This window comes from Papio anubis, chromosome 10 (genome assembly GCF_008728515.1).
Source record: "Papio anubis isolate 15944 chromosome 10, Panubis1.0, whole genome shotgun sequence".
NCBI classification, from domain to species: domain Eukaryota; kingdom Metazoa; phylum Chordata; class Mammalia; order Primates; family Cercopithecidae; genus Papio; species Papio anubis.
Window position 1 is genome coordinate 126,396,040 of NC_044985.1, and position 19,010 is coordinate 126,415,049.

The following is a 19,010-nucleotide window of genomic DNA, read 5'->3' on the forward strand; positions in this document are numbered from 1 at the left end:
ATCTGAGATTGTCCAGTGTTGCCTTTCTGATCCCTGGGAATCTACGTTGAGGGATCCTTGCGGGTGGGAGCAGGCGGAGCTCTGTGTGTAGAGGCGGTTGGGAGCAGGGGGAGCTCTGTGGACAGAGGGGCGGGCATTGGGGAGCCTTGTGGACAGAGGCGGGTGGGAGCAGGGGAGCTCTGTGGACAGAGGCGGTGGGAGCAGGGGGAGGTCTGTGGACAGAGGCGGTGGGAGCAGGGGGAGCTCTGTGGACAGAGGCGGGTGGGAGCAGGGGAGCTCTGTGGACAGGACAAAGCACACTTGCAAATGTCCAAGGCAGAGATGCCCCCAGTGTCAAGCAGGTTCCTCCTGAAGGTGGCCGTGCACTTGCACCTCCTCAGCTGGAGTCACGAGACATGAACTGTGGCCTCTGGCTGCTGAAGGGGCTTCTCCCAGCCGACCCGTGGTGGCAGTTGGGGCAGCAGAGTCTTAGGTTTCCTTTGGGGCCAGTAGTGTGTCGAAGCCCCTTCTCGCTCTCTGTGGCCTCACAGCCTCATTCCCGATTCACTTAGATTCTGCTGGTGTCTTCCGCACCCAGCCTGGCTCCCAGGAGCAGGTCAGCATCCCCCGCCTGCAGCCCGGCACCTACCCACAACCCCACCGAGCCCACCTAGAGCTTTCCTCTGCCCCGGCCTGCGGGAGCGGTGATGCTGGGAGGCACCTGCCACGTGGGGAAGTTGTTGGATCTGTAGGAAAGGTCACCCTGGTTTTCCTTAGCAAAGAGCCTGGCTGCATTGTGCCCCGCTTAAGGGATCGGGTGGAAGGGTGAACTTCAAAGTGATGATTTGCAGGTCCTGGCAGAAAAAATTTCTGAGCAGTGAAGTGCTCAAGAAGTGGTGTGGCTGCTTCTTTTTTTTTTTTTTTTTTTTGAGACGGAGTCTTGTTTGCAGTCTGGGCTGGAGTGCAGTGGTCTCGATCTCCAGCTCACTGCAAGCTCCACCTCCCGGTTTACCGCCCTCCTGGCTCACTCCGGAGTAGCTGGGACTACAGGCGCCTCACACCTCGGCCTCCGGCTAGTTTTTGTATTTTTAGTAGAGACAGGAGCCACCATGTTAGCCAGGATGGTCTCGACCTCTGACCTCGCGGATCCACCCGTCTCGGCCTCCCAAAGTGCTGGGATTACAGGCTTGAGCCACCGCGCCCGGCCTAGTGTGGCTGCTTCTAACAGCCGATAATTTAAAACCTCAGAGCAGCCATGGACTCCCTCTCAACAGGGGAGGCCCACGCCAGCCCCTGACCGAGTGACTCCAGACCCAGCCCTGAGCCACCTCATTCCTCAGCCGGCGTGAGCAATCGGGGTGTGAGCTGCTCTGGAAACACCCCCAGGCCCGTGTGGCCATCAAAGGGGCCTTTGGAAGGTCTGAACTTCCTGTCCTCAGACACTGGGATTAGCTGAAGAATCACAGGGAGATGCTTCAGATCTACAGGATTCGGTTCAAAACAAAAATATACACATTTTAATGTTAATAATTAGCTTCCCCCAAGCACTTCCCTGGCCATGGTGTTGGTGCCTTTCCGCTGGGACAGGTGGGAGTGCAGGTACCTGGAAATGAGGTGAGTCTGTAACCCCTCTGGGTGCTGGGTGGGCGGAAGCTGGGCCATGGAGTGAGTGGGGGGCCGTCACATCAGAGAGAAACTGCGTTTGCACTGTTCCCTGGTCCAAACTCCCACAGGACATACTGGAGGGGGTACACTTTTCAGGGCGGGAAAGTTGACTTTAGTAGCCCTCCCCCTACAATGCGGGAGGGTGGAGGCCCTTTTCCGTTTGAGCCGGTGTGGCTGCTGATTTAAAGCGGCTTCATCACACAGAGCATGGGGGAGGGACACAGCTTTCTTTACAACCAAAGATGCTTTTATGATTAGGAGCCCTGCCTTCTGAAAGCTTGTTTTTTTGTGTTTTTTTAAGAGGTGATTAGTTGGGAATAACAATCAAATTGCAATAAAAGCCGGTTATGTGCCTTCACAGCTTTAACACGCCGCAGGGCTTGCTCTGCTCACACTCACAAAACAGTGGTGTCAGCACGGCTGTGACCCAGCCCTGGAGACGACTCACAGAACATCTGGGAAACCTGCCTCATTACCGCGACAGCCAGCACGGAGACTTTGATGAAAGGCCCTCCCCTGAATACCATCAGAAGAAATGCTGTGCCCTGCGTAGCCAGGGAAGCCTCAGGGAAAAATGCAGGGCATGAGGGGGGATTTCAAAGGCAGCTGGAGGCAGGGTACGGGCGGGGCTGACACCGGCTCCCAGCGGCTGCCTGTGCACGCGTGTCTGTGTGCACATGCGTGTGTGTTTGTAAATGCCATGCATGGGGCTCTGGGGTGGTATCCAGGTTGGGGGATCAGCAGAAGACAGAGTGAAAAGCCCCAGGAAGCCAGCAGGACTCTCGAGCTGCCCGGGCAGGTGAAGGGGCACATCTGTGGCCACATCTGAAGATATTTCGGAAGGTTGGAAGGGAAGCCCATCGCCTACACTGTGCGTGCTGAGTAGAGCTTAACTCAAGTCTTCAAGTCTGGGGCGTTCGCATGTTGACAGAAGCCTCCTGTATTTATTTATTTTCCTCTTAAGTTATGTTTCATTTGAAAACAGGCGTTTCTGCAGAAGGCACCGTGCACTGTCCAGCAGGAGGCCGGCCCTTCAGGACTCAGAGGCAGAAGCGTCTGGGGAGGGAGCACCAGCCTCCAAGAGGTCACCGATTACAACCTTGAGCCCTTGGGGGACGGGTTCCCTGCGCAGGCCCCTGGGCTCCCGGGCAGGCTGAACACGCAGCTGTCTCAGTCTCAGGCCTGTGGGAACAGAAGATGCCAGCGAGGCCTCCTGGGCCTGCTCCGAGCTCCCGGAGGTTTGCAGCTGGAACCGCGCTCCGCCCCCGCCCCCAGGAAGTCCCCACCTGGAGCAGAGGCCGCGTGGCCTGGACTGGGGCGGCGACCTGGGCACCTTGCTCTACCTGGAGGCTGACTGGAAACGGGGAGGCCTCCTGCCCGCGTCGCTCTGCGGCTGAGCCCCGGTCCGCCCCGCGCGGGTCTCCGAGGCCCCGTCCCCCTTTGGAGGGGGTGAGACCCCTGAGCGGGAACCGAGCTCCCGTTGCCCACGCTGCTGCCCGCGCTCCACGACCCCGTGAAGGCCCCGAGGACACCGGGCCGGGAGCGCAGGACGCGGAGCGGGCGGGTTTTCAAGGCGCGGGCGGCGCGGGTGTCCGGGACTGAGCGCACGCGGCGTTGGATGCGCCCTTCCCGGGGTCTGCAGCGCAGGCGACGGGTTCCCCGTGGTTTGCAGCAGGGCGGCCCCGCAGAGGTGGGAAGGGGGAGGTGGTGAAGGGGCCGGGAGCTCGGGCGGCCGCGCAGGACGCGATCCTGTGAGGACCCCGCAGGCACCCGTGCGCGCCCCTCGCCTTGGTCCCCGACACCTGCGGGTGGGCGGGGCAGGTGCAGGACGTGGGGAGGCCGCTGTCCCTCACTTTCCTGTTCTAATGTGGTTATGCGGGGACCCTATTTTTCAGGCTCTGAGTGTCCAAAGCCCATGTGTGACCCGCGATTTGACTCACACGTGGGAAGAGGGAGCGAGGTGCCCCCACTTGCCCCCGGGTTCATCCTGCGTGGGGCCGCCTATCCCTGCGGGCCGGTCCTGGAGAGAGACTGGACAGAGTCTTCCCTGGGCGCCCCCCTAGGACTCAGGCCTTGGAACCCAGGAATCAGGAGCAGGTGCGTTTCCACTGAGGAGCAGAGGAGTGGGGTGCGTCCGAGGGGGTCCGCGTTCTGGTAACCTCCTTGTTCTGGGCACTTCTGCTGCTGTCTTCCGGTGGGGTGTGTGCTCAGGATGCAGAGATTAATGATGGCGCAGAGGCGTCCGTGCACACCGCGTGCAAAGCCTTTCTCCTGCGGTCCTTGCCCAGGGAACAGAAAGCACACCTCAGGCCTCAGCTGGGGCCTCTCACCTGCACCTGCACGGGCTCACCTGCCCGTCTTTCCCGTAGGACGGCGAGTCAGGGCTAACTCCTCACTGCTTGACTGTGGGGCCCTCAGAGTGGAAGAGCCACGAAGAGAAGGAAACACACCTGGAGCTGAATTCAATTTAATAAATGTGTAAACTATTTGCTAAAATCCAACATAAATTTAAAGGTGCAGAAGTTGTCAAAGCTAAGTCATTCTACACTCATGAAAAGACCACAAGAAATTAGATACAAAGAGAGGATTTTCCCTGGGCTGTCGATTATTCATTAAAAAAAAAAAAATTAAAGTTGCAAAGCAAATATTTCACTTTCATGGTTTGGTAAAACCTAACTGAAAATCTGTGTAAATGACTTTACTTCCTAAAGACGCAAAACTTTTAACTTTTCATTTTACCAAGTTTTTACTGTCTAAAATGAGTTTTTCTTCTGATTCGGTAGTAAAGATTACCCTTTTAACATTCTCTAATGGAACTATAAATACTGAATATTAATAGCCCATTTTTTAGTGCTCTCATTAAACACCAGTGAATGTAATTGCAAACTAATCTGGCTATTTAATTTCTAGAGAAATATCAGTTTCAAGAGTTTTGCATTCAGCTTGTAGCACTCATGAACTCATATTGGAATGTTTTCTAAAATCTAATTCTCATGCAGAAATTAAAGCTCTTACCACATAAGAGAAGACGTTGGAAGTGGCTGCGGCCATCCCCACCAACCCCAAGAACTGTGCATTTTTATGGAACTTCTATTATGAGCAAAGACCTTTTGGAAAAACACTCCAAATAGCTGCTCCTTGGAGTTTGCGGTGAGTCTGGGGCAACAAGGCGTGGACTCATAGAAGTAAAGAGAAGGTTTGAGCTGAGAGTCCAGTTTCATTTTGTTTTCTTTTACATCTGCTAAGTAAATCCCACACCTGCCTGAAGAACTTGGATACCTGAATGTGTATAGTTAGAGCTTGGGAATTGGCCATCATTTACTTTGACCAAATGGTAAAGTTAGATTTATCAGAAACTCTACCTCTTAATCATATTTTCCCTAGTCACTGTGGGAAAACAACAACAACAACAAAAAGATTTTTTAAAAACCCCACAATTGTACAAAAGCAGCATTGGTAAAATAAGGCAATTACTTTGTAAAGCAATAAGATTTTAGCCGTCATAAGAAAGGCAAATTGCAAGGACATTATTTTTAAATTACCTTTCAAATCACAGGTTAATTTCCAAATTGGGTATAAAATTATGTAGAATAACATGAACATACATAAAATGAATTTACATTTTATTTTGGTTGTTTACACAAGGAACATTCTGAAATTTTACAGAGCATTGAAAATAACAAGATAGGTTTCTGAATTCAACATAACATCCCAATCTGATTTCCTAACATTGCAAACTAATTTTACTCTGCCATGATGGCCATCAGGGTTATAGTCATCTTTTCTAACGACCTTAGAGATCAGGGTGTGTTCCTGGGCATGAAAGGATTTGATGGTGGTCACCCCAGCTCCACCTGCTGCTGCGTCCTGTGATCAGACACACCCATCTCCCAAGGCCCAGCTCCAGGGCCTTCCTCTCCTTGGTTTTCCATTGCACTTCACGTGTATTTTACCTGGCCTTTTTCAGGGAAACCAGCTTTGAGCGCCTTCAGAAAGCTCCTCACCTTCCCCAGACATGGCTGCCCCCGGCCCTCAGTCCTGGGCCCACCCTACGCTCTCGTTCACTGTAGTGCCCTGTCCCCAGGAGGAGACGCCTGCAGGCTGGGGGCATTTCGTCAGGATTCCCCTCGATGTGTCCCCTCGTGTCTCAGCATCTCGAACAGCTCAGCAGCTCAGGGGTCCCTGTGAGATGGCACGGACTTTCCCCACCAGACTGCAAAGCTCTTGAAATCAGGGCGCTCTCTGCCAGTCCTGTAAAGTCACAGGTTACTCAGCAGTGTTTAGACGCCACGCAGTTTTCATTAATAGATCGGCACCACAGAGTTTCACATTTTGACTCTAACTGAGTCTCCTTTCATATACATTGGGAAACTGGGACTCAGGAAGGTGAACTAACTTCCCCTCATTGCTGAGGGTGTGAGTGTCAGCCAGGCTAAGACACCACGTGGCCTTGACTGTTTATGATGGTCTCTTTGGACCTCAGCATTCTGCACTAATTTTGGGGAAGCTAAATAATTTGTCCATCAACCCCAAATTTTTCAATGAATTGGAGTCTTCCAAATCTACCTCATTTTCTTCTTATCTAATTTTGCAGCAATGCACATAAAAGGCTAAGTAAATTAGATAACACTTTAAAAATTAGACTGTTTAATAAGCTATTGCAACCACAGAGATTAATTTGTCCATTAAAGAGTACAGAATCTGCTATAATGTACATTTTTAAAGAATGTCAAAAGTATACTTACAAAGCTTGCACATAACTTGTGGCACTTTTTCTACATATATTACCTTTGGACAAAGTATGGAAACTTAGACCTGGGAAGCATGTTGCTGAACAGGTCCATGCTCACGGAATGAGCCTCCTGCATGTGACAAATTGGATAGAACGGATTTGAACACCATAGCCCACCCCTGGTGTCAGAAGGCAAAGGTCTTATGTGGCGTGCAGCCTTGCAGCGTGTGGGGAAACGTGATCTGTGTGGCACACACTTTATTTTCATGCATCCACTAGGAACACAGTAATGAAGGGTTAGTTCTTGCCCACAGCAGGACTGTGGGGAAAATCGGTGGAAGGTTGAAACGTGCATGAAATCCCCAGTCTCACAGCTCCATTTTACCACCAGTGGCCATACTGCAAATTTAGACACAGGCTTTAGTCAGCTTCCTTTTATACCCTCTGGTTAACAAAGTAAAAGAGACTCACAAAGTAGCCACTTACCGATGAATCGCGGGGATGTGCGCGCGTAGCTGAAGCTGTTGGAGGGACTCGGATGGCTGGGCATGTCTGCTCCAGGTGGCCTCTCCACTCTGCCTTGGCCTCACGGTGTGCTGGGTGTGCGCTTCTCCCCACCCCTGCGTGTGGCTGGGGACACTGGGGACACGCAGAGGTCTCAGGGCTGCAGGGCACAGAGGCTCACTCCTGCCTTGTGTTTCCAGGTGTCCAAGTCGGAAGAGCTTGCTGCTTGCTCTTTCATTTTTTCTTTTCTTCTTCTCCTTCTCCTTCTTCTTCCACACAGGTCATTCAGTTTATAGTAGAAAAGCTGGGCAAAATTCAAACACAAAAACTGAAACCATCTGATGGTCTTGAGAGCTGTTTCTGGTCAGAGCTGGAGAGGAGGCAGCAGGGCCGGCAGCTGGGCCCACGCTCACCCAGGGCATCGGCTGGTGCGGAGGTGTGGGGAGGAGCGTCCTTGTGGGTCTGGGAGTGTGCGGAGGCATCAGAGTCTCAAGGTTTTCCGGAGACCCTGTCATGCTACATCCTAAAGTAACGGTTCTAAAATTAAGCCATTTCCCACAAGAGTTAAGTCACCTGGTTAACCCGTGTGAACTCCTTTTTGGTTCAGTGACTCTTCTGGGGAAGCACTTGCCCATGAGTCGAAGTAAACTCGCCTGGAGGAAGAGGACACTTTCCTGGAACCTCACATTTTCCTGGCAAGTTTCACCCACGATGTCCTGCATTCAATAAAAAATAACCAGGTGTACAGGGAAAAAATGGCCAAAAATCAAGACAATTAAAGGGCAAGAGGAATAGGTCTACAGCAGACATAATTACACTTGCAAGACACAAGGAGACACTGGTTTTAAAATAATTGCAGTTGATTTGTTTAAGGAATTCAATACCTTTATGGAGAATGTTATCCAAAAATAGAAATGATGAAAAGCAGTTACGTGGAGATTCTAGAATGAAACACATTGACTGGAAATCGGAACAGGATGGATGGAGTGTGAAGCAAATGATGTGCATCTGGAGACAGATGATTAGTGAACAGGAGGATGAAGCAGAAGGAACTGAAGCATGAGAGACAGAACGTGCACTGGGAAGGTGGGAGCTTCCAGACACGGGGACTTCGGGGAAGATCCGGGTACGCACAACTGGAGCCACAGAGTGATGAGAGAGAAAAACGGGTGCTCAGGTGAACAGGTTCACTGAAAATGACTTTAAACTGGTGAGAACCACTCAGCCAGGGTGAATTCAGAGAAAAGCACATTAGCTACATGGGAGCACAGCTGGCAAGAGACAAAGGAAAAGTCTCCAAAGCAGCAGAGCTCGGAGGAGGCAGTTCTGCAAAGAGCAGAGACAGAGCTGGCCCTGACGTTCACCCTGTGGACTGTGACACAGAAGATAATGAGCATTCAAAGCACTAAAGCAATAACTACCAACCCAGACTACAACATCCAGGTGAAATGGAGGCATTGTTAGGAAAGCAGCCACTAGGAGCACAGGTCACCAATGGGATCAGAGCAGAAGGAAGAAAGTGACCCAGATCACCAGTGGGACCTCAACAGAAGAAAGACAGTGATCCAGGGCACCAACGGGACCAGAGCAGAAGAAAGACGGTGACCCAGGCCACCAATGGGACCTCAACAGAAGAAAGACAGTGCCCCAGGCCACCAATGGGATCACAGCAGAAGAAAGACAGTGCCCCAGGCCACCAATGGGATCACAGCAGAAGAAAGTGCCCCAGGTCACCAATGGGCCAATGGGACCACAGCAGAAGAAAGACAGTGACCCAGGTCACCAATGAGACCACAGCAGAAGGACAGTGCCCCAGGCCACCAGTGGGATCACAGCAGAAAAAAAGACAGTGACCCAATCACGAACGGGACCTCAGCAGAAGAAAGACAGTGATCCAAGTCACCGGTGTGCCCACAGCAGAAGAAAGACCGTGCCCCAGATGACAGCTCAGCACCGCTGGGAAAACAAAGACGGAGAGAAAAGGAAGTATACAGGTGAATCTAAACAAACACTGAGAGTGGAAGCAAGAGAGGGAATGCTTTGATGGTTTGAAATAATGTAATTAAAATACACACCAATAATAACACAAGTAAGAGTGAAAGGTAGGGGGCGCGTAGGTTCCATGCATTGTCTAGGAAGTGGCCAACAGAAAACAACAAAGACTGTTAGTCAAAGAAGCTGCTATAACTGCCAGCGTGAGCTGTGAAAGAATGTCCACTAACAAGCTAACAGGTGGGGAATGGGATCATTAAAGATTTAGTCAACACAAAAGAAGGCAACAAAGGGATAAAAGGAGCACAGAACAGGGAGAACAAATAGAAAGCAGATGTTGATATAGCACCATGAGTCCCACGTGTCCGTAACTTAATGGCATGATGGAGCAAGTCCTCCAACTAAAAGGTGAATATGTCTTACTCTGAATGAAAATAAAACAAATGTATGCACTTAAGACATTCATAAACATTGAAAGGATATTATATATATTGCATATAATACTTTTTGCATATATATAATATATGCATATATATAATAATGCAATATATAATACTGAAATTATTGTACTACCTTTGCTTTATTTTTAACATTATATATATAGCTATATATATATATATAATGTTAAAATATATATATATAATGTTAAAAATAAAGCAAAGGTAGTACAATAATTTCAGTCAAATAAGACAATTAGGAAAAAGTATTTGATACAAAGATACTGCATAGTGATGAATGCGTCATTCCACTAACAAGACACAATGATCCTAAGTTTGTGCACATGGGCTCTAAAGATGTAAAACAAATAGAGTGGTAGTTTACAAAAAGAAGGGAAAAAAGTAATTGATTATAGTTAAATAATTTTAAAGTACAGCATTGATGAAACAGTTGAAAACATGATGAACAAACCTTAACTTAGTGATAATGAATATCCTGTATATAAAACTTCTGTGATGCTGCCAAAGTAATACTGATAGAGAAACGCATAGCCTTGATTCCATACACAGTTGTCCTTGGGTATCCATGGAGAATTGGTTCTAGGACCTCACTCAAATACTAAAATATGTGGATGTTCAAGTCCCTTATATAAAATGGTGTAGCATTTGCATATGACCTGTTCACATCCCCCTATACTTTAAAGCATCTCTAGGTTGTTTCTACTACCTAATACAATATAAATGCTATGTAAATAGTTGTTATACTGCATTGTTTAGGAAATAATAAAAAAAAACCTGTCTGTACATGTTCAATAAAGTCCGAATTAAAAATATATATATATTTTTCACTCTGTAGTTGGCTGAATACACAGATATGAAACCCGCAGATATGGAGGGCCAACTGTATTTGAAAATAAGAATGACTGAAATTTTATGACTTAAGTAGTTATCCTAAGATATTTTTAAATATCAATACTTAAACTGGAAAAAAAAACAGAAAGAAGGAACTAAGAAATTAATTAATGGTTAGAAGTTAGAAAGCTAAAAGTTAGTTCTTTTAAAAGAAAAATAAAATTAGTAAATACCTATTAGAACGGGTCAGAGAGAGAGAGAATATAATTAAGCAAAATCCAGATGAGCAATGGGTCTTCACTACAGCTCTTACACACATAAAAAGGGATGATAGTGGGGTATTAATAAAAGTTTATGACAAGGGATTTCAATGATTAAATGGAATATATGACAAGGGATTTCAATGATTAAATGAAGTATGTAGAATAACACATTTCTTTCAGAAGATCTTCCAAAACTGACTCTCGCAAGGAGAAATAGAAAATGAGACTGGGCATGGTGGCTCACACCTGTAATCTCAGCACTTTAGGTGGCTGAGGCCAAAAGATCACTTGAGGCCAGGAGTTTGACACCAGCCTGGGCAACATAGCAAGACCCCTCATCTCTACAAAAAGGAAAAATAAATATAATAAATAAAAATTTAAAAGAAAACCAGAATATTTTAATGTTTGTTAAATAGATGGAACCCATAATGTAAAACTGTCTTACAAAGAAAATTAAAATTATTTTGTAGTTCAGAATTCTTTATCTTGAACCATCACTGGAGACTTCCTATAAACTTTGAAATCTTCCAATGAGCGGTCCTTCCCTGAACATCTCATCTGGGCCATGATGTCCCTGGAGTGCCCGGGTGTGGCTGGGCCCTTGCTGGGACTACAGCACGGCCACCTTGTCCCTCCAGCCGGCTTGTTTCCTGTGCCGCCCTCACAGGGCTGACCCTAGGAACCTGCTGCCCACTGCTCACTGATGGGGGCTGGCCTCCGTTGGGAAAGCAGCCACAACGGCTCATCTTGCATGGACTTAGGAGAGAGATTCTCTGGAAGCAACCAAGGAGCATTGTCTGTATCTGTGCTACTAGAGAAAATACTCCAATCTTATAAAATATGACGCTGAGCTTTTCTAAAACACTAGTTTACTTCCTCAATTGCCGTTGCCAAGGGGATCTTGGAATGTCCGGGAGAAGAGGTCACTTGTGATCTAAACAGACAAGCAGATGAGCAACCTAAACGGAGGGCTGGCTGTGAACTTGGTTAGAGAGTCGATAAGTGACCCGATCCGGACGGACGAGTGACCCTGAAGAGGGGTCACACACTTCGAAAGAGGCATCCGAGGCTGTACCACAGACATGCCTTGGAAAGACGGATAGTTAAACAGGGAACTTCCTGCAACTGGAGGACAAAATGGAAATTGAAATACTGATTTCTCTTACCCTCCAAGGAGAAAATCAGCAAAAGGAAGAAGAAACAATGTTTGAAGAATTACTGAGAATTTTCCAGAACGTATTTTGGATATAAATTATCAGATTAATTTCTGAGCAAAGTAAGTAAAAATAAGACCAAGATTAGAAGAGCAGTAAAACTACAGAACATCAAAGAAAGGAATACAACTGGAAGCTACCAGGGATAATCTAATTTAGCTGCAGATAAAACAATTTAATTACACGGAAAATAGAATTTTTCACAGCAATATAAAAAGGGCAAAAGAAAATGGTATGTTTTCAAAGTCCTAGGGGAAAAATGCCATTCACCTGGCATACCTGTATTAGCTCATTTGCATTGCTCTGAAGGAATACCTGACGCTGGGTGATTTATAAAGACATTTATTGGCTCACGGTGCTGCAGGCTGTGTACGAAGCATGGCGCCAGCATCTGCCTCTGGTTGGGACCTCAGGCAGCTTCCACTCATGGCGGAAGGAAGAGGCGGAGCAAACGGGAGATAGCAAACGTGGAAGAGAAAGGGGAGGCAGGTGCCAGGCTCCTTTAAGACAACCAGCTCTCGCGTGAACTAACGGAGCTCTCGCGTGAACTAACGGAGCAGGAACTCACGCGATACTGCAGGGACGACGCCGAGCCGCCCCCTCCCGGACGACCCGAACCCCTCCCACACTGGTGATCACGTTTCAACCACGGATTTAGACGGGACCCTCCAAAATACCTCAGGGCCACAGCTGCCTTTGGTGTTATTTAAGGTGTAGTTTAGTAGACATTTTCTCACACTTGGCTACTGCAGAATTTTGCCACACAGAGACCATCAATTAAAAAGCTGCTGAATTAAATGGAAAAACTCAAATTCGGGAAGAAGTGAGAAGTGGTGAAGGGAGAAAAGTTGGAAAAGTATTTCTGTATATTTTAACAGGCGCTGATTGTGGAACCTATCTCCACAATACCTTCGTAAAAATGATAAAGGAACAGGGGTCATTTGAGTCATTTGTGGAGGCGCTGAAACCGCGCGGCGATAAGACCTTCAGCCATGACCTCGCGTGAGACCGGGCGGGTCAGACCGCGGCGGGCCCGTGCGGAGCGTGGAGGCGGAGCTCTGGGGCTCAGTGAAGGCCAGGGGCAGACTTAGGCTTTGGGTAAGTGTTTAATTAAGAGATGGGCATTATATCTTCCCCAAATGCGGACAGGGGAAAAAGTTGATGAAAATGTGCATTTGACCGACAAACTAAAAATGTAATGATCTGGGGAGTTTTAAAATCAGTGCGGAAAATGCTCTGTAAACAAACGCTGAGCCAGGGAAGTTGGCAGCTGTGGCGATGGCAGCTGAGGCAGGGGCGCGGCGTCCTCGTGGGTGGGGGGCAGGGGTGTGGCTTCCCTGTGGGTGGGGGGCAGGGGTGCGGGGTCACCATGAGTGGGAGGCAGCGGCGCAGCGTCCCCGTGGGTGGTGATCAGTGGTGCGGCCTCCCCGTGGGTGGGGGGCAGGGGCGCGGCCTCCCCGTGGGTGGGGGGTCCAGGGCAGAGGACGCAGCCAGGCCTGCCTGGAGAGTGGAGGGGTTGCGATGTCAGCCCACCTGACAAGCAGATGAAGCCAATTTACAGACTCTCAGGACAAAATGAACAGAATGAAAAACCTCCATTATAGTGTAAAATTTTACCAGCTTTCTTAGGAACCTATAATTTCTGAAGAAGAAAATTTGCCAAATGTATAGAATTATGAATTATTAAGCTTGATCTAAAAACCACATACAAACTCCTATACACATGAATGAGAAAATGCACAATTTTTGTAGGCATACATTGAATATTGGCAAAAATTAAGTAAGTACTTAGGCAAAAATATAAATGACAATCAGCAAAATAAACCACATTTACATTTGAGGAATGAAAAGAGAGCCAAAACTTCCCCGTAATTTGAAAATAAAATGCAAACTCATGAGCAAAAGAAAAAAATAATAATGGAAATTATAATTATTTGAATAAAATATGTGTGAAAATCTTACATAATATAAGCTCCATCCAAAGAAGAATTTAGCAAGAAATATAAAGCCTTGACTCCTTGACTTTGTAATAGAAAATTACAAAAAATATTTTCCAGCTTACATACTCAATTAGCAAATGTAAACAGAACAATAGTTAACCCGGAGGTAGTTAAAGGAATAACAAAGATAAAATTAATGCAATTAAAAACAAAGCCCCCAAAACAGAACACCACTAAACCAATAACTTTATTTGAAGAGCTTAGTAAGGTAATCCCCCGCGAGAAGTATCAATTCAAACCATAGAGATGATGCGTAGAACCAGGAGAATAATGCCAGGAGGAATAGAACAAAGTGTAGTAATCGAGATGGAAAACCCTGTGGAGTCAGTTATGAAAGATTTCATGCGAGTCAACTGGGTAGAGTCAGTTGGGTGCACAGACAGAACCAACAATTCACCCAGTTTCCGTCTGCCCAAGTCCAGCAGGGCCTGTCCAGGAGCAAGCATCACTGTGGGCAGTCAGCGGTGGGAGGAGCTCACAGCTGTGGGCAGGGGAGATAGAGCTCCAGGAAGCCTGTGAGAAGCTCAGGGTGTGGGGAGCCAGGAGGTTGACCCAGCCCCCTAGGGAGAGACACCCTGTGAATCGCTCCTCACCCCCGTCCAGCCACCTGAGGCAGAGACCCTGTTCACCCTCACTCCTCACCCCCAGTGGTGGTGCACAGTGAGTATTCTGGCAATACGTAAAGGAATTAATAAAAATGAATGGAGGCCCTGTTCACCCTCACTCCTCACCCCCAGTGGTGGTGCACAATGAGTATCAGGGCAATAGGTAAAGGAATTAATAAAAATGAATGGTGAGTATTCTTCCATCCCTAGCACCTACATCCCTCTCATGGCACACATAGTGTGGGTGCTTTAAAAAGTTACCAAATCAATGAGAAATCTTTACCCAGCCTGAGATAGTCTAGGTATCTGCTTACAAATCAGAGGTGGGATTGAGATAAAGTTAAATTAATATTTGCAATGTGTGCATAAATTTCTGAACTTGGAATAACGTTGTGGATCACTGTACTAGCAGAAAATTTACCAACTGTACCTGCGGAAAAGAACACCGCAGTTGTGATTGCTTTAGATTAAATTCACTTTATCAATGAAGCATGAATACAAATTAAGAATCTGGGTCTTCATATTTCAGGCTGTGCCTCACATATTATTTATTGATTGAGGTTGGGAGGGGCCCAGGCCCAGTCCCATTTCAGAGATCTCACTTCACTTCAGGAATACTTATGTACCTGGTTTCCTGGCATTTCTGTAAACGTTAAGTTTGTACAGATGTTAGTTGGATTTCCAATTTTTGTTTTTACAGAAACTGTGTAAACATTTTTTTCTGAATATGTACTTGTTTCTTATTTAATTATATTGGTGTTGATTAGATTCTTTTGCCTGTGACATTTTAAGTTGCGAATCATTTTAAATTGAACAGATGTTTATTAAAGAAAACAAGTTAGAGTCTAAAGAGCAAGCCATAACAAGAATGTCAATTTAGCTCCAGTAGTAAATATATTCAGATAACTATTGATTTGAAAATTTACTTGTTTATTGTCTTAACCTATCGGGACTCAGCCCATTCAAAAGTTGAATATTTTGATAGAAATAGGTAAGACGCTCTGACAATGCATTCATCACACACCCAAAATCACATGGAATTGTAAACAGATGATTTATTTTGGAGAAAAATACAGACAAGACCTCGGCTGGGCGTTCCTGGTACGGAGGGTGTGAAGGGTTGGGGGCCTGAGCTGGCCAGTTTTGTCCATACCTCTGTTTCTCCTGTTGAAGATGGGGCCGGCCCCTGTGGTGCCCAGTTAATTTTTGTTATAATAGTTAACTAGTGAAAAACTCCATAACCTTTCATAAAGCATTTATCAGATCTATTCATAGAAGTTAGATTTGCAAAAATGTTCACATAAGAGAATTTTACATGTATAATATTTATATGAAAAATACAATGAGCTTACAGCATTTCTCTGGGCAAAACCTGGAACTAGGAGTTGAGGTGGCCGTATACAAACATGAAGGCGTAAGAAACAATGTGTGTGCACTAAATAGTTCCTGTTGCTCTTGAAAATAAGAGTGAAAAGAGTTAGACACATGGAACCCACTGCAGGCCAGGGAGTGGCCTGCACAGCCGGCCCCAGTGAGCTCAGGGGCGCTCGGGGCTGTAGGTGCAGAGAGTAAGACGTCCCAGGTTCACTCAACTGACACTGTTTTGTAGGGGGATATTTCTTGACATCATCCCAGTTTAGTATCTTTTAATTAAATCAACATTGTCACAGATTCTGTAGCCTTAATTAGAGTGAGCAGAAGATTTAGGAAAGATACTAAGAGCTTAAATTTATCAGTTAAACACTAGAGTTTAAATATGGTTCTAAATGTAAATTAAGGAAAATAAAGTCTGGTCATTTTATAATTACAAAAATTAAAGCATGCCACGAGTTCACTGGTCCCTGTCTTCCCATGCAGACCCTGGGAGAGAGCTCCACGCAGGCACGGGCCATTTCAGTCCTCCTAGTTAGCCATGGTTTGGTGTGTGGTAAATACAAACGACGCTTTCGCTTATTCTAGAAATAATTATTTTCATAGTTAAATTTAAAGGATCTAATTAAAATGTGCCTGATTACAATTTAATTTTGATGCCTATTATTATTTTAAAATGTAGCTTCACATAAAGGCTTTGGTGCATTTAGTGCAGAAATGTCTGCGTTTCCGGAGCTGGAGCACCTGTCCTAGGGAAGTTCGCTGTGCTTTGTCCCTGGAGGTCTTGAAGGGTTCTGCCAAGACAGAGTTGGTTTTGTGTCTCACAACAAGACTGTTTTAAGATTTTGGTTGTTTCTTTCTTTCGGGGGAATAGACTTAATAAATATTTGTTAACTTATCTGTTGACCCAAATGTATATTTCTAAATTGCCTACTCAGAGAAACTTTCTTACAGACTAGGCTCATTTAAACTTATGATAGAGATGGTTAATCACAGGAGTGATTCCAGAACGGTCAAGCAGTGGTGGTGCTGTGAATATGTAGGTGGATGGAGAACACCCATCTTCTCTATTAAGTTAGAAACATACGCAGAGTCAAGTGACTGTCTGAACTTAGAGCACGTCCGTCTCTCCTGTGCTGACCTTTGTTTCTCAGAGGCCGCTGACACGCAGGAGGTTCTGGCTGGCACTTGACTGCTGGTCCTTAAAAGTGTGTGCTGGAGGCTGGGTGCAGTGACTCAGCCTGTAATCCCAGCACTTTGGGAGGCCAAGGCAGGCGGATCACCTGAGGTCAGGAGTTCGAAACCAGCCTGGCCAACATGACGAAACCCTGTCTCTATTGAAAATACAAAAATTAGCAGGGCGTGGTGGTGCGCACCTGTAGTCCTAGCTACTTGGGAGGCTGAGGCAGGAGAGTCGTTTGAACCTGGGAGGTGGAGGTTGCCGTGAGTCAAGACTGTGCCATTTGCACTCCAGCCTGGCTACAAGAGTGAAACTCCGCCTCAAAAACAAAAAACAAACAAAAGTGCACTGGGATAAGGCAGCAGTGCTCACCCTCCCTTAAACTGTATCACAAAGATTGGATACGATGTGTTGAGAAAATCGTATTTTTATTAGTTATTTTAAAAACACATATTCATTTAAAATATTTCCTTAAAAGCTAGTGTAATTTTACCCAAATCTGGGAGCGTCTTGAATGGACCAGTGCGTCTCAGCAGCCGCAGCTTTCCCGAGCTCTGACGGGATGGTCCAGGACACCGTCCTCAGAGAGTTCGAGGCTGGGAGAAGGTCTGCAAAGCAAAAATCCATCACATTAATGTCTAACTTTTCCCAAAACTGGGTAGAAATGTAAAGATGGCCTGAGCCCCTGCAGCTTCCATCGCCCCCCGCATCCCAGCTACCATTCCACCCAGTAGTCAGGTCCATCTTGGGTGTCTGCCATGAAGCTTTCACCGGGGCCTCCCAGGATGTCCTCTGCCCGAATGTGAGTCTCCACAGAGCTTTGCTTCCGCCCCTCATGCCACCCACAGGAAACCCACTGGCACCGCATTGCTCCGTACAGCCGGCATGGTCTTCTCAAGCCAAGGCTGACGTCTTCCAGCACTGACTACCTTAGTAACCTCCTTGTCATATCTTTGCCTAACATAAAGCACGTTTTGCTTAAAGAAAGTGTTTCAGGTGATCAGAAATTATTTTTAAATAATGCTTTAAAAATTGCCTAATGGTATGTAATTTGTTGTGATTCTTGTTAACCTGGCACCTACTGATTTCCTTGCTGGCAAATTACCCTAGGAAAATAATTTTACATGAAGATCAAATGTTATAATTGGAAAACTGCTGGTCTCCATGGGAAGGACGTGTTTTAGTGAACAGTGATTTACCACCGTGGTGAGACGCTGGACGTCTGAAGCAGATGGACCGCGGGCTACACTGGCTGGGAGGGCATCCAGAATCAATAGCTGAGAGATTGCCGGGAACTCTGAAATATTTGTTAAATAACAAATTGTTTAATAATTTATGGATTATGATAAAATTAGGAATTATATCAAGAAGTATTTTAAATTGCATGGAAATGGAAACACAACATTGCAAATTTGTGTGACACCTGTATGTCAATATTAGGAGGGAACTTTACATTACCAATTAGCTACATTAGAAAATAAGAAAGATTTTAAATCACTGATTATAGCTTTAAATTAAAAGAAAAAAATCTAAAAAGTAAAGTCAGCCATAAACTCCAAATATGCAGATGAAAGGAAATAAAAATCCAAGTGTAAATAAAGAAAACAGAAGGCAGAAGACAGAGAACATCAGTGGCTCCAAGTCCGGTTCTTGGAGAAGGAGAACAGGTTTCACAAATGTCCAGCCAGGCTGATGAAAGGATGAGGATAAGACACGTTTAATAAAACCAGGAGAGTGAGGCAGGCGTCACCAGAGAGTCTACAGATATTAACAGGATAAGAAGGTGTTGTGAAAAATACATGCCAGTAAATTAGGCAACTGAGACTAAATGAAAAAATTCCTCGAAAACCACTGAATACCAGAGTCCTCTAGGAAAAAAAAAAAAAAACTAAACAAAAAAACCCAGATACTTTGATTAACTGGATATCTATTAAAGAGATTTAATTTTAGATGAAAGCTGCCTTTTTTTTTTTTTTTTTTTTTGAGACAGTGTCTCGCTCTGTCGCCCAGGCTGGAGTCCAGTGGCGCGATCTCGGCTCACTGCAAGCTCCGCCTCCCAGGTTGACGCCATTCTCCTGCCTCAGCCTCCCGAGTAGCTGGGACTACAGGCACCCACCACTACGCCTGGCTAATTTTGTGTATTTTTAGTAGAGACGGGGCTTCACCATGTTAGCCAGGATGGTCTCCATCTCCTGACCTCGTGATCCGCCCGCCTC

At 46.2% G+C, this 19,010-nt stretch overlaps 1 long non-coding RNA gene across 2 annotated transcripts; it reads right to left on the reverse strand.

Annotated features, from left to right (window-relative positions):
* Nucleotides 1–7,095: 7,095 nt before the first annotated feature.
* On the reverse strand, nucleotides 7,096–11,996 carry LOC103876654. Of its 2 annotated transcripts, none has more exons than XR_004176693.1 (3): nucleotides 11,918–11,996; nucleotides 7,454–7,596; nucleotides 7,096–7,184 (listed from the first exon to the last, which is right to left on the reverse strand). It is a non-coding gene; the product is annotated as an uncharacterized LOC103876654 (long non-coding RNA). The 2 variants fall into 2 exon arrangements; XR_004176694.1 differs by lacking the exon at nucleotides 11,918–11,996 and adding an exon at nucleotides 10,870–10,955.
* Nucleotides 11,997–19,010: the final 7,014 nt, after the last annotated feature.